Source organism: Triticum dicoccoides, chromosome 1B (genome assembly GCF_002162155.2).
Source record: "Triticum dicoccoides isolate Atlit2015 ecotype Zavitan chromosome 1B, WEW_v2.0, whole genome shotgun sequence".
In the NCBI taxonomy this organism is placed as follows: Eukaryota; Viridiplantae; Streptophyta; class Magnoliopsida; order Poales; family Poaceae; genus Triticum; species Triticum dicoccoides.
Genome location: NC_041381.1, coordinates 263916310 through 263930630, shown reverse-complemented (window position 1 = coordinate 263930630; position 14321 = coordinate 263916310). Strand labels below are relative to the sequence as shown.

Below are 14321 nucleotides of genomic sequence, written 5' to 3'. Positions count from 1 at the left end.
GGAGAAAGGCGTTTTGGAGGCCGAGCTCCATGGAGGCCTTTATTTTTAAAAAATTCAAATTCAAACTTTTATGGTTCAAAAAATTCTGAAAAAAAATATGCGTGTATGTAAGGATGTAACTCACATGTGTGTAAAAATTCATGATGAAATACCTTGAGTTGCGACCTGTACAAAAAAGACAAATCCATGGCCTGGGAGGATGAATAGTATCATGTGTTAAACAACCCCATATTTGTCTTTTTTGCACAGCCCTCATTTCAATGTATTTTGAACTGAAAATTTACACACATGTGTATTATGCCTTCATGTATATCTGTGATTTTTTTCAGAAATTTTTGAAATGTAAAAATACGAATTTCAATGAAATTTCAAATCTGAATCTGGAGGCCTCACTGGAGCCCGAGCTCCAAAAGGGATTTCCGTACTCTATGAGACTATATATATGCACTATGAAGGTATGTATGTAGTATCATATAGTATCATATGCATGATACTATAGTATATGATACTTCTCCACTATACAAGGCTGGCAAAGTGGTGGTGTCATAGCCGACGATACCATGCACTCGGAAAATATAGCAAGTATGCTGATGTGTGGCAAAGAAATAAATATAGTGCGGATTAGAGTAACATATAGGTAGATACCGCATGTTAAACGCGATGCTAATTTATGTCATGCATGACAATAAATATGATCTATGATACTATATATACTCTATGTGTTATACGATGTGCTATAATTAAAGGTAGTATCATACACTATAGTATTATATATATATATATATATATATATATATAGGGTGGGTCTATTCTAATAACACCCTTAAGACCTTATTTTGATAACAAATTCTCTTATTCTGCTAACACCCAACCCACCGCTCAAAACACACCTGATCCCCTCCGTCTTTCTCCCGCACAGAACCCCGCAGCCCCAATCCTCCTCCTACCTCCTTCCTCCCCGTGCCACTGGATCACCACCCCACCACGCGCCCACCGCCCCAATCCTCCTCCTGCCTCCTTCCTCCCCGTGCCGTCGGATCCCAAGCCCACCACGCGCCGCTGGAGCCCCGCCCCGCCACGTGCCGTCAGAGCCCCGCCACGCCACGCGCCACCGGAGCCCCGCCCCTTGCCGCCGCTGCCGCCCATCTAGGTAAGAACGGATCCGCTGGGATCCCCACCGCCAGCCATACAACCTCTGCCGCCGCAGTGGGGCAGCGCCACCACCTTGGTCGTGGCCATGTGCCTGGATGCCGAGGCTAGTGCGGCCATCGCCCGGAGCTCGCCTCTTCTCTCGCGCAGGGACACTGGCTGCTGCTCAGCCCAGCTACCAACGGATCCTGTGGGATCCCCACAGCCAGCCACGCCTCCTCCCTGTTGCAGTCCAGGCGTTCCACGCTTGCAGTGCGCCAGGGCAGCAATGCGGTTTGGAGCGCGTGGCCATGCAGATCCACCCCCCGACCACTACATCCCGCCACCCCAGCCTCCCACCCATCACCATGCCTCCATGACGATCGGGAGCCAAGCCAGCTGATGAGGACATCAATACAATTGTTACACCCACATGCCCTGCTGCTATACATACTGGACCAATTACTAGAGCTCGTGCACGCCAACTAAATTACCAGGTACTTTCGTTTCTTTGTAATGATTCTAATGTTCATGAGAATATGATGCTGCCTAAATTGGATACATTTGTTTTGCTTACAAATGAAGGGCCTAGCTTGGAGAAGGATGAACATTGGAGCAAGAACAAGCATGGAGATGATGGCATGCGCAAGGGAAACAAGAACGGAGTTACAAGTGATGATTTCAGGACTTTGAAGCCACCATAATGGGTGCATGAAGCCTTGGACGAAATATACAAGATGCCACTTCGTAAATTTCGTCCCGAGGCTATTTTAGGTGCTGCGTCACCTTATTATTGGGCCAGGCCCATGTAATTTCGAAATACATAAGTATAGGCTATTTTTAGAGTCCGTATGTGTGGGGAAACAAGAGATAGGGTTGATTTCGGACCCCTCCACCAAGGGCCACGAAATTCCCCTCTCTTCCTCCATATATACAGCCCTTAGGGCATCGTTTAGACTTTGGGTTTTGTTTAGATTAAAAGTTCGCCATAGCTGCAACTTCGCGTACTTCGTTTGTGTTCAACGACCAGACAAAGGCGTCACAGAACCCCACCTTGATCAATAAAGCTTTCATCTTATATTCACAATATCTAGATTGCAATCTTAGTTTCTTGCTTGTTCTTCGTTTGCTCGCAGGAAACAGACCCTCGTGGTCAGGTTGATCGTGCTCCGGCGTGGTCAATAACCTCTCGGAGTTGGTTTAGCGATTGCTAAGGCGCGACGTCCTCGCACGTTCGTAGTCGGATCGTCAAAGTCGACTTCCACCAAAGCGAAATCCACCATCTCATCGAAAGACGGGACACCTTTGCCTCTATCAAGTGGTATCAGATTTCCAGGTTGCTCGGTGAGATTTTACAGTTTTTCGTAGTTTAGATCGAGTCTGTTCTTCATACCTATAGTCCACGAAAAAGCCACAAAAAAAATTTAGGGTTAGTTCATCATATCCGAACCAATCTGAGCCTTGCATAATCTTTTTAGGGTTTTGCTTTGTTGAATTTGCGGTTGCATCGTCGTGTCTAGTTGCTGGTCTTAGAGTCTAGTCTTTTAGAGTTTCGAGTTCTGGTCATAAGTTGTCACGCCGCCGCCGCACCATCATCATCGCCCCTGCCATCTACCACCACCGCTCCGAATTCATATCCATATACCACCACCAATCTGTGTCCATATACCACCACCGATCCATATCCATATACTACCACCGCTACCACCACCGCTGCCATATATCCACCACCAATCCGAGTTCTTTGCTTATTAGGTTTGTTTTCGGGATCCATCTCGATTCCGATTCGTGTTTCCTTGCCGGAGTAGGTTTCGAAAAAAAAAAGAGTCGGGTAGCCACGCTCCGTTTAGGCCCAAAATTTTTCGAAAACGCATTTTTCGAAAAAAATTCTGGCTATCCTATTTTTAGGTGTTTCTGAGTGTTTTGAGACAGGTGCCATTATAGGAAGTTTTTTTTGACCCGTTTCCAGTTTTTGGGTCCGGGCAGTCGAAAAAAAAAAATTTGGTCGAAAAAATTTCGTGCCCATCCTGTCAGTTTGAGCTAGGAAGAGTTTTGAGACACTCGCCATTATAGTGATTTTTCGCAAAAAAAAAACAGCGCAAAAAAAAAGAGCGCAAAAAAAAAAGAGCGAAAAAAAAATTCAGAGTGTGCTTTTCCCTTGTTTACGTGCCGCGCCGTGATTTTGTTAGTGTTCTAGGCTCGCGTCTCTAGCACAGTCTAGCCTAGGACCAGCACAGTACCGTCGTTGAGCGTTTATTCAACTTTGCATCTCTGAATTGATTATTGCTGACCCTTTTTGCTACCATATTATAAGCCTTCCCAGCTCCACATACATCTACGTCGTGCGTTTGAGTCTCCCTGGTAATCGCTCTATCCAAGCTTTGAGAGTTTTTGACTACAACTGTTGCCGATCACCGCCTGCTGCTGGGTAAGAACTGGTAAGAATTTGAGATTTGCTTGACGGATTTGTGACACCCACCACCACCACTTGTTCGTAGTCTGTAGGATCATATTCTTGTGTGTTTCTATTGCTGCTAACCATGCCAGGATCACAAGCCGACGAGATTGACTGGGAGAATTTATCGAACAAGGAGCTTCATGATAAGTTTCAGCAAATGATGACTGAACAGGTACAAGATGTGCTGAACAATTTTGAAGAGGCCATGGAGAAGATCACTGGCCTTGAGAAGACGTTCGAAACAAAGCTCGATAACAAGTTTAATGAATTGCTCGCGCGTCTTCCACCACCACCACCCGCTGCGCCTAACGCACCTCTCCAACAACAACAACAACGACTACCTCCACGTCGTGAAGCAGACCTCCGCCGAGCAAGCCGTGTTCCTCTTGCGTTTGGCCAAACTGTTGGTGCTGCTGTTGATACTTCTGTGGCTCCTGCTGCTGATGCGGAGGAGGATGATTATGTGGGAGATTATGAGGATGAGGTTGATCAAAATCAGCACTACGTGCAGCCACCTGTACCACCACCAGCAGGTCGACCTCAGGTATATATTCGTAATGGTAGGCCTGCACCACCACCTCAGGTACGAGATGATGTCCATATTCCTAAACTGAAATTGAATATTCCACCATTTGAGGGTAGATATGTTCCTGATATATATCTTACTTGGGAGTTAGAAACTGAACAACGATTTACATGTTTACAATATCCTGAGGAGAGACGAGTTGCTGCTGCTGTTTGTGCTTTCACTAGTTTTGCATGTGTATGGTGGTCTGAACATTGTAGATTATATCCTATTCCAACTACTTGGGCTGCTTTGAAAACTGCTATGCGTACGCGTTGGGTTCCACCATATTATCAACGTGAATTGCTTCAAAAATTGCAGCGTTTAAGACAAGCGAAAAATTATGTAGAAGAATATTATCAGGAATTACAAACTGGCATGATTAGATGTGGTATTGTTGAGGAGAATGAAGCTATGCTTGCACGTTTTCTGGGTGGATTAAATAGAGAGATTCAGACCATTCTAGACTATAAGGAGTATACTAATATCACTCGTTTATTCCATCTTGCTTGTAAAGCTGAACGTGAAGTGCAGGATCGACAAGCATTGGGGCGAACTAACTTTTCTGCAGGCCGACCTTCATCATGGACACCACGTGCATCTTCTACTTCAACTGCACTAGCACCTCCATCCGGTGCCACCTCTAGCCGTGATACAAGAAAACAGGCACAACCACCATTATCTTCCAAGAGCGCACCTGCGGGTCCTGCACAGCGTTCTTCTTCTTCCATGGCATCAACAGGGCACACAAGTGATATTATTTGTCGTCGTTGTAAGGGAGGAGGTCATTATGCGAGGGAATGCAAATCTCCGCGTGTGATGATTGCTACCGCGGATGGTGGATATGAGTCCGCTAGTGACTATGATGAGGAGACATTGGCTCTTATTACACGTGAAGAACATGGTGGAGATGATTCTGATCATGAGACGCAATACATGGCTCCTGAAGACGCTGACAGGTATGAATGTTTAGTTGCTCAACGTGTTTTGAGTGTGCAGGTCACACAAGCTGCGCAAAATCAGAGGCACAATTTGTTCCATACCAAGGGAGTTGTGAAGGAACGTTCTGTGCGCGTCATAATAGACGGAGGGAGCTGCAACAACTTGGCTAGCATGGAGATGGTGGAGAAGCTTTCTCTCACCACAAGACCACATCCACATCCTTACTACATCCAATGGTTCAACAACAGCGGCAAGGTTAAGGTAACACGTACTGTTCGTGTGCATTTTAGTATCTCTACATATGCTGATTATGTTGATTGTGATGTGGTACCTATGCAAGCATGTTCCTTATTACTTGGTAGACCATGGCAATTTGATAAAAATTCTGTACACCATGGTAGAAACAATCACTATACTCTTGTTCATAAGGATAAAAATATTACTTTGCTTCCTATGACTCCTGATTCCATTTTGAAAGATGATATTAATAGAGCTAATAAAGTAAAACAGGAGACGAATAAGAGTGAAAATCAGATTGTGGCAAAAGAATTTGAGCAACAAATGAAGCCTAATAATAAACCATCTAGTGTTGCTTCTGAAATTAAATTGAAAAGTGCATGTTTATTTGCCACCAAATCTGATATTGATGAGCTAGATTTCAGCAAATCTGTTTGCTATGCTTTTGTGTGCAAAGAGGCATTATTTTCATTCGAGGACGTGCCTTCCTCTTTGCCTCCTGCTGTCACTAACATTTTGCAGGAGTTCGCTGACGTCTTTCCACAAGACGTGCCACCGGGATTACCGCCTATTCGAGGGATTGAGCATCAGATTGACTTAATTCCCGGTGCTTCACTGCCAAACCGTGCACCATACCGTACCAATCCAGAGGAGACGAAGGAGATTATGCGCCAAGTACAAGAACTTCTCGACAAAGGTTATATACGCGAATCCCTTAGTCCTTGTGCTGTTCCTATTATTCTAGTGCCGAAAAAGGATGGTACATCACGTATGTGTGTTGATTGTAGAGGCATTAATAATATTACTATTCGTTATCGTCATCCTATTCCTAGGCTAGATGATATGCTTGATGAATTGAGTGGCTCTACAATATTCTCCAAAGTTGATTTGCGTAGTGGCTACCATCAAATTCGTATGAAATTGGGAGATGAATGGAAAACAGCATTTAAAACTAAGTTTGGATTATATGAGTGGTTAGTCATGCCTTTTGGGTTAACTAATGCACCTAGTACTTTCATGAGATTAATGAACGAAGTTTTACGTGCTTTCATTGGACGATTTATGGTAGTTTACTTTGATGACATATTGATTTATAGCAGATCTTTGGAAGAACATTTGGAACATTTACGTGCTGTTTTTATTGCTCTACGTGATGCACGTTTGTTCGGTAACCTTGGGAAGTGCACCTTTTGCACCGACCGAGTATCTTTTCTTGGCTATGTTGTTACTCCACAGGGAATTGAAGTTGATAAAGCCAAGATTGAAGCTATTGAGAGTTGGCTGCAGCCCAAAACGGTCACACAAGTGAGGAGTTTTCTTGGCCTCGCTGGATTCTATAGGCGTTTTGTGAGAGATTTTAGCACCATTGCTGCACCTCTCAATGAGCTTACAAAGAAAGATGTGCCTTTTCTTTGGGGTATCGCACAGGAAGAAGCCTTCACGGTATTGAAAGATAAGTTGACACATGCTCCTTTACTCCAACTTCCTGATTTTAATAAGACTTTTGAGCTTGAATGTGATGCTAGTGGAATTGGATTAGGAGGTGTGTTATTACAAGATGGCAAACCTGTTGCATACTTTTCTGAAAAATTGAGTGGGCCTAGTCTGAATTATTCTACTTATGATAAAGAATTATATGCTCTTGTTCGGACTTTAGAAACATGGCAACATTATTTATGGGCCAAAGAATTTGTTATACATTCTGATCATGAATCTTTGAAACATATTAAAAGTCAAGCTAAACTGAATCGTAGACATGCTAAATGGGTTGAATTCATTGAGACTTTCCCTTATGTCATTATGATGAGGACATGACTACCTTGGATATGACCAAAAATATTGCATATATGCATATTTGTCAGGTGATTTCTAGTGCAAACTATTCAATAATCTATTTGTGTTATCCAGAACAAAAATACTTCACACACTTTTGTGTTTTGTCTAATTGCAGGTGTATGGGACATTTGTACAATCCACATATGAAGATAAGGAAGAAAGAGATGTTTATTTGCTGTCCAAAAAGTTCTCTCACGTCACTTTTGGCCCAAGAGAAGATAGAGTCCAAGTCTCTCACGTTCTGGATTCAGATTCGGACTACACAGACATACCTGACTCAAAACGCACACAAGTTTTTCATACGGACTCCGAATTGGGTGATTCTTTTTTTGTTGGAAACTAGATTTCGTGCACTTTCCAACCCAAGTGGAATCACCTTCAAATTCGTCCGGAGCGTTGAGTTGTGGACGAAACAATCTGATGCTGCAGCAGAATCCGAGTCAAACTACAAGTCCAAAGGTGTTACATCACCTCCACTTGGGCCCATTGGCCTTGTACGACCTAGATTTAGTTTTAGGCTGCCTTGGGACGTCCTCCCACCTCCTTGGCCGCCACCCCTTGCTCCTATATAAGTAGATCCATCTAGTAGCTTTTCCTTGGGATTTGTTTAGTTAAAAGTTAGCCATTGCAACTTCGTGTACTTCGTTTGTGTCCAACGACCAGACCAAGACCGCTTACGGATCCCCACCATTATCAATACCTCATATATATTTGCAATATTCAGATTGCTTTATCATATTCTTGCTCGTTCTTCGATTGCTTGCAGGAATAGACCTTCGTTGTCAGGCTGACCGTGCTTCCGGCATCGTCAGTAACCTCAGGAGATTGGTTTAGCGATTGCCAAGGCGCAACGTCGTGCACGTTTGTAGTCGGATCGTCAAAGTCGTCTCCACCAAATCGATAGTTATCATCTCATCGAAAGATCGGGACACCCTCGCCTCTATCACAAACAAACGTGCATCACATAGTGCAATAAAAACAGCACGTAAATGTTCCAAATGTTCCTCCAAAGATCTGCTATAAATCAATATGTCATCAAAGTAAACCACCACAAATCGTCCAATGAAAGCACGTAAAACTTCGTTCATTAATCTCATGAAAGTACTAGGTGCATTAGTTAACCCAAAAGGCATGACTAACCACTCATATAATCCAAACTTAGTTTTAAATGCTGTTTTCCATTCATCTCCCAATTTCATACGAATTTGATGGTAGCCACTACGCAAATCAACTTTGGAGAATATTGTAGAGCCACTCAATTCATCAAGCATATCATCTAGCCTAGGAATAGGATGACGATAACGAATAGTAATATTATTAATGCCTCTACAATCAACACACATACGTGATGTACCATCCTTTTTCGGCACTAGAATAATAGGAACAACACAAGGACTAAGGGATTCGCGTATATAACCTTTGTCGAGAAGCTCTTGTACTTGACGCATAATCTCCTTCGTCTCCTCTGGATTGGTACGGTATGGTGCACGGTTTGGCAGTGAAGCACCGGGAATTAAGTCAATCTGATGCTCAATCCCTCGAATAGGCGGTAATCCCGGTGGCACGTCTTGTGGAAAAACGTTAGCAAACTCCTGCAAAATGTTAGTGACAGCAGGAGGCAAAGAGGAAGGCACGTCCTCGAATGAAAATAATGCCTCTTTGCACACAAAAGCATAGCAAATAGATTTGCTAAAATCTAGCTCATCAATATCAGATTTGGTGGCAAATAAACATGCACTTTTCAATTTAATTTCAGAAGCAACACTAGATGGTTTATTATTAGGCTTCATTTGTTGCTCAAATTCTTTTGCCACAATCTGATTTTCACTCTTATTCTTCTCCTGTTGTGCTTTATTAGCTCTATTAATATCATCTTTCAAAATGGAATCAGGAGTCATAGGAAGCAAAGTAATATTTTTATCCTTATGAACAAGAGTATAGTGATTGTTTCTACCATGGTGTACAGAATTTTTATCAAATTGCCATGGTCTACCAAGTAATAAGGAACATGCTTGCATAGGTACCACATCACAATCAACATAATCAGCATATGTAGAGATACTAAAATGCGCACGAACAGTACGTGTTACCTTAACCTTGCCGCTGTTGTTGAACCATTGGATGTAGTAAGGATGTGGATGTGGTCTTGTGGTGAGAGAAAGCTTCTCCACCATCTCCATGCTAGCCAAGTTGTTGCAGCTCCCTCCGTCTATTATGATGCGCACAGAACGTTCCTTCACAACTCCCTTGGTGATAGAGGCAAAGGTGTCCCGTCTTTCGATGAGATGGTGGATTTCGCTTTGGTGGAAGTCGACTTTGACGATCCGACTACGAACGTGCGAGGACGTCGCGCCTTAGCAATCGCTAAACCAACTCCGAGAGGTTATTGACCACGCCGGAGCACGATCAACCTGACCACGAGGGTCTGTTTCCTGCGAGCAAACGAAGAACAAGCAAGAAACTGAGATTGCAATCTGGATATTGCGAATATAAGATGAAAGCTTTATTGATCAAGGTGGGGTTCTGTGACGCCTTTGTCTGGTCGTTGAACACAAACGAAGTACGCGAAGTTGCAGCTATGGCGAACTTTTAATCTAAACAAAACCCAAAGTCTAAACGATGCCCTAAGGGCTGTATATATGGAGGAAGAGGGGGGAATTTCGTGGCCCTTGGTGGAGGGGTCCGAAATCAACCCTATCTCTTGTTTCCCCACACATACGGACTCTAAAAATAGCCTATACTTATGTATTTCGAAATTACATGGGCCTGGCCCAATAATAAGGTGACACAGCACCTAAAATAGCCTCGGGACGAAATTTATGAAGTGGCATCTTGTATATTTCGTCCAAGGCGTCATGCACCCATTATGGTGGCTTCAAAGTCCTGAAATCATCACTTGTAACTCCGTTCTTGTTCCCCTTGCGCATGCCATCATCTTCATGCTTGTTCTTGCTCCAATGTTCATCCTTCTCCAAGCTAGGCCCTTTATTTGTAAGCAAAACAAATGTATCCAATTTAGGCAGCATCATATTCTCATGAACATTAGAATCATTACCAAGAAACGAAAGTACCTGGTAATTTAGTTGGCGTGCGCGAGCTCTAGTAATTGGTCCAGTATGTATAGCAGCAGGGCCTGTGGGTGTAACAATTGTATTGATGTCCTCATCAGTTTCTAAGCGTATTGAGACAGTCGCCGTAATAGAAAGTTTTTTTTGACCCGTTTCCAGTTTTTGGGTCCGGGCAGTCAAAAAAAAATTTTTTTTGGTCACAAAAATTTCGTGCCCATCCTGTCAGTTTGACCTGGGAAGAGTTTTGAGACACTCGCCATTATAGTGATTTTTCGCAAAAAAAAGAGAGCAGCGCAAAAATAAAGCAGCGCAAAAAAAAGAGCGAAAAAAAATTCGAGAGTGTGCTTTTCCCTTGTTTACGTGCAGCGCCGTGATTTTGTTAGTGTTCTAGGCTCGCGTCTCTAGCACGGTCTAGCCTAGGACCAGCACAGTACCGTCGTTGAGCGTTTATTCAATTTTGCATCTCTGAATTGATTATTGCTGACCCTTTTTGCTACCATATTATAAGCCTTCCCAGCTCCACATACATCTACGTCGTGCGTTTGACTCTCCCTGGTAATCGCTCTATCCAAGCTTTGGGAAGTTTTGACTGCAACGGTTGCCGATCACCACCTGCTGCTGGGTAAGAACTGGTAAGAATTTGAGGTTTGCTTGACGGGTTTGTGATACACCTGATGAGGACATCAATACAATTGTTACACCCACAGCCCCTGCTGCTATACATACTGGACCAATTACTAGAGCTCGTGCACGCCAACTAAATTACCAGGTACTTTCGTTTCTTGGTAATGATTCTAATGTTCATGAGAATATGATGCTGCCTAAATTGGATACATTTGTTTTGCTTACAAATGAAGGGCCTAGCTTGGAGAAGGATGAACATTGGAGCAAGAACAAGCATGGAGATGATGGCATGCGCAAGGGAAACAAGAACGGAGTTACAAGTGATGATTTCAGGACTTTGAAGCCACCATAATGGGTGCATGAAGCCTTGGACGAAATATACAAGATGCCACTTCATAAATTTCGTCCCGAGGCTATTTTAGGTGCTGCGTCACCTTATTATTGGGCCAGGCCCATGTAATTTCGAAATATATAAGTATAGGCTATTTTTAGAGTCCGTATGTGTGGGGAAACAAGAGATAGGGTTGATTTCGGACCCCTCCACCAAGGGCCACGAAATTCCCCCCTCTTCCTCCATATATACAGCCCTTAGGGCATCGTTTAGACTTTGGGTTTTGTTTAGATTAAAAGTTCGCCATAGCTGCAACTTCGCGTACTTCGTTTGTGTTCAACGACCAGACAAAGGCGTCACAGAACCCCACCTTGATCAATAAAGCTTTCATCTTATATTCACAATATCTAGATTGCAATCTTAGTTTCTTGCTTGTTCTTCGTTTGCTCGCAGGAAACAGACCCTCGTGGTCAGGTTGATCGTGCTCCGGCGTGGTCAATAACCTCTCGGAGTTGGTTTAGCGATTGCTAAGGCGCGACGTCCTCGCACGTTCGTAGTCGGATCGTCAAAGTCGACTTCTACCAAAGCGAAATCCACCATCTCATCGAAAGACGGGACACCTTTGCCTCTATCACCAGCTGCCTGCTACAGTCGCTAATTCAGGGAGGTTGCCACCCTCGTCGTGTCCCACCACTGCAGCATCAACGGCAGGGTCGGTCATCACGGCAACGAGGCCCCCCGGGGTCAACGCCATCCTGCCACCTCTTGCGTGTGCAGTGCACACCTTGCTGCACAGCAGTCTGCGACCCCACTCTGTAGTTCTCGACCACGGTGCAGTACACACCGCCGTCGTCAACGACACTGGCGCCTTGCAGTTCATTGGCCCCGGGCAAGCAGTGTAGGTTGCTCTCACTTCAGCTCGGTTGGGTCGTCGGTGCAGTACGCAAGGACTTGAGAGGACGACGGGCATGCAGTTCCCTGGTGCGTGGGAGTTTTGTTTCAATTTTGCGACGCTGTAGTGCGGATGCGCGTGGCATGCATTTTACTTGGTTCGCTGCCATCGTGCACATGTGTGCTGTTTGTTTGGTTTTCAGGATCTCGGTTGCAGTATTTTATTTGAAAAAAATACCAAAACCTCAGTTTGTTTGTTTGTTGTCACAGTTTACTTTTATTATTTTTGATAGGAAAAATTCAGCGCACTGCAGTTTGCTATTCATGTTCTTGCGGTTTAGTTTGCCAAATTTTTGCAGGAGGGGGAAGAACATCAGAAAGAGAAAGAAAATGTGATTACTAGTATACTTCTTTTCGAGTATAATTATTTACTTCTAGATGCTCAACAATAAGAGTTTCTTTTCATTCAGAAGCCCGAACAGTGTGCTCGTAGTTCTTTCAGTTAGAATTACTAAGTATACTTCTGTTCGAGTATAACTATTTGCTTCTAGATGCTCTACATCCACTATGTGTAATGCACTTTGTTATTTGGTGATGATTTGCAGATACCTATTTCTTGTTTGATAAATTTGCCGGCGACCAGCGGTAGGCCGGGGGAGGCGCACTAGATGTCGTCGGATCCAACCAAGTGCGGGCGCGTCGATGGCCACCGCTTCACCTACCCCGCACCAGCGACCTGTAGGATGGTTCACGCCTTCCCCTGGCCCTCTCCCATGTCCCTGCTCCAATCTCCTTGTGAGGAAGAAGGCGGGGAAGTAGGTTCTGGTCATCAGTGATGCTCCGACGTCTCCAATGCGAGAGTGTATCTACTCCATACTCCTTGTCCCTCTCAGGCGTACTGCCTGTCCAGCACCGAGCTGTAGTTCATCAGCGACGCCATCTTATAGTGAAATTTCATGTTGAAGTTGTCCCAGTCTCTTGGGGGTGCTTTTGGTCTTTACTTAATCAATTTTTGGTGCGTTTTCATATTTTCTTTTGTGCAGTCCACAACAGTTTTGATGGTGCTTTGGGTTTGTGCGTGGGTGGCCACTGATGCCAGGATCGGGAGCTACTGGGGCGTGCCGTTCCTTTGCTCAGCCCAGGTCCCTGTAGCCTAGGCGTGTAGTACACGGGCACACCGGTCGGCGCCTTGCAATTCACTGGCTTGTGGCACGCAGCTCTGACGTTGCGTCCGTGCATTTGGATAGGGTGCTCTTTCGTGCAGTTAACATTTATTTGTGCATTCTAATTATGCCAATTTCTGTTGTGTTTTCCAAAGTGCAATAAGACACTGGTGGTGCAGGCAAGCAGTACATGGCCGCGCCTGTGTCCAACTGGTGTGGTCCAGCGTCAGCGGAACGTGCAGCTCGCTATCTCATAGCACATGGTTCCGGCAGCGCGGGCAAGCACTACACGGCCACACCCTCGTGCAAGTGCTGCAGCTTGGTACTCATGTTCGTGCAGTTCGCAACAGCAAAAAGCTTGGTCTTCAGTGAGCTCTTGGACATGTCACCTATTTCGTTCCTTGCCCTATTTACCATCTCTAGATTTGTCAAATTTGATGCTTTCATACTCTGTTGGCGCCATCATCCAACATTTTGCTGCCTATGTTTTCTACAGCTAGACTGGGAACATGGAGACGTTTGCATCTTGCTTCCACAAAAAGGTAATAATACAAGGAGTTATTTGGACCGTGTAGTGTTGCTACCTGAGAAAGGGATGGGAGTTTCAGACTAAAGACAGACACGATGGGTACCTTGCTCAGTTTCAGATATTGGATTCAGTTACAGGCACATCCACGATTCAAATAAAGTCTCACAGAAGAGGGGGAACCCAAGCCCATATAGAGGCTACGTTCATGCATTGCTAGGTTGGTACGGGAAAACCAAAACTCTATAGAGAAAAAGAAAAATAAAAATGCAGTGCACTCAAGTCTTTAAAAAAGTCCGCTCCGAAGAACTTTGTAGTACATTTTATTTTAAAAAATGTATTTGCAAATGTTTACGTCATGTTCGTTGAAGAAGTTTAAAATACTAAAAATGAGTAGAGTGGTTCACTTTCGAGAGTGCTTGCGGCTCATTTTCAAGAGTCTTGCGGTTCACTTAGACCCACAAAGTAAGAAAGCAAAAAGATAGGCAAAATAAAAAAAAGCAATGGAGTTCATTTTTGGTATGTGTCGCGGTTCACTACCTACGATTGTGA

General features: G+C 44.2%; 1 long non-coding RNA gene across 1 annotated transcript; it reads left to right on the top strand.

The window, feature by feature from the left end:
- Nucleotides 1–11829: 11829 nt before the first annotated feature.
- On the top strand, nucleotides 11830–13489 carry LOC119330854. Its single transcript, XR_005160297.1, has 3 exons — nucleotides 11830–12170; nucleotides 12686–13328; nucleotides 13423–13489. It is a non-coding gene; the product is annotated as an uncharacterized LOC119330854 (long non-coding RNA).
- Nucleotides 13490–14321: the final 832 nt, after the last annotated feature.